Here is a 2,164-nt window from a genome sequence, read left to right as displayed (position 1 = left end):
GATGAACATTTCAGAGCCTCTTCAGTGTGGATGGGGTATAGCATACATTTTTAACAACAAAGACAGCACTTCCAATTTGTGTTCTTCACTCTGAACTCTTTTGTTTTCATTCCTAGGCACAGCACATGGAACCACCGTGTGCATGCAAAACATTCAATCTAAAACATAACAAAGCGTAACACGTTATAAATACAATCAAATATCAATGCAGTATGACAAATTAGCCACCCATTGTGTTATATCATAAATTGTCTTTCATGCCGTCACTGTTGTCAAAAGATTATAAACATGTTAAATAAAGTTACTAACCCAGTCAGTCTTTGGGCCACATCCAGGTTCTTTATCAGTGGCACACATGAAGCAGTTGTTGGCTTTGTTGAACTCTGAAATCATAGGCATGAACTGAACATATGGCTGTCCCACACAACTACATAAAAATAAAGAATTTACATTTACTTTGAATTAAATGTCATTACATACCAGACATTTTTAGTATATCCTCAGCCATTTATTTTCGCAGTTGCTCCATGTGTTTTTGTGAAGGTTCTATATCAATTTGGAAGGGAATGTTGGGGAAGTTCTGTGCAAATTCCTTGGCCATCTACACCAAAAAATGAAATAGAGTGTTTGACCTAATTGTCACATAACAGCTAACCATTTATCATTGAAAATATAAATTATGTGAGTTATTTCCCCTCCTTTCCACTTTATGTCCACACAATTGTCTTTTCCATGGCAGGATCTTATCATTTTGAAGTATTCTCTTTTTTATGTAATTCTGATAGGCAAATGAATACACAGGCCAAAACTGTATGCTGATTTTCTTATCACTATAATCTAGTAGAGGTAATTTACTTTATATCCCATTCTACACACAACCTAAATTATAGGCACTGAACCATTTACAGGAGAATAATAAAAGGAGCATATAGTAAGTATCCAACCCTATCACAGAGTGAATAAATGTAGAGCGTTTGTAGACTTTAAGAAACAAATATTAAGTGACATCAGTACGTGCTTATAGAAAGTCATATTACAAAGATCACAGATGACAGTGCCCATCAAGTCTATGACAATAGAGAATGAATTGTAAGCACCAAAGTGTGTTAAAGTGTGTTTGTCAAAATAATATCTGAAAATGTCAGTTGTTGAACAAAGTACTTCTATTTGCAATAGCAATAGCAATATATTATATATGTAACGGATGTGAAATGGCTAGCTAGTTAGCGGTGGTGCGCGCTAGCCGCCTTTCAGTCGGTTACGTCACTTGCTCTGAAACCTAGAAGTTATGGTTCCCCTTGCTCTGCAAGGGCCGTGGGTTTTGTGGAGCGATGGGTAACGATGCTTCGTGGGTGACTGTTGTTGATGTGTGCAGAGGGTCCCTGGTTCGCGCCCGGGTCAGGGCGAGGGGACGGTCTAAAGTTATACTGTTACATTGATGCTGTTGACCCGGATCACTGGTTGCTGCGGAAAAGGAGGAGGTCGAAAGGGGGGTGAGTGTAACGGATGTGAAATGGCTAGCTAGTTAGCGGTGGTGCGCGCTAGCAGCCTTTCAGTCAGTTACGTCACTTGCTCTGAAACCTAGAAGTAGTGGTTCCCCTTGCTCTGCAAGGGCCGCGGCTTTTGCGGAGCGATGGGTAACGATGCTTCGTGGGTGACTGTTGTTGATGTGTGCAGAGGGTCCCTGGTTCGCGCCCGGGTCGGGGCAAGGGGACGGTCTAAAGTTATACTGTTACATATATGCAGTTGAGGAATATTCCAGGTATCAACACTACATGTAGGACGGACATAAGACATTCCCACATACAGTATACACATACATAGAGGCATTTTTCAGCTATGATTTTACCACGCAGAATCCAGAATGGATATGGCAATGCGGCCAGCACAGGACGGAATACACCCTTACAACAATCTACTTTTTGATCTTCTTGACTTTTTATCTGGTAAACTGCTACTGTGTGTCAAGAAAATAGCCCCAATTAGGTGTTAGTGTACTCCAGTAAAAAAGGGCTGGTTTAGATTAAAAACTATTGCCTTGTGTCCCCGTTCATAGGGGCATGAGAGACTAGTCAGTGGTAGAATTGAGATGGCACTTTATTGGCCCAAACACCCACAGACCCACAAGGTTGAGGTTACTCATAGACAGTGATTAGTAAAAAAA

Source organism: Salvelinus alpinus, chromosome 13 (assembly GCF_045679555.1).
Source record: "Salvelinus alpinus chromosome 13, SLU_Salpinus.1, whole genome shotgun sequence".
Lineage (NCBI taxonomy): Eukaryota > Metazoa > Chordata > Actinopteri > Salmoniformes > Salmonidae > Salvelinus > Salvelinus alpinus.
Note: the sequence above shows the minus strand (reverse complement) of the source record.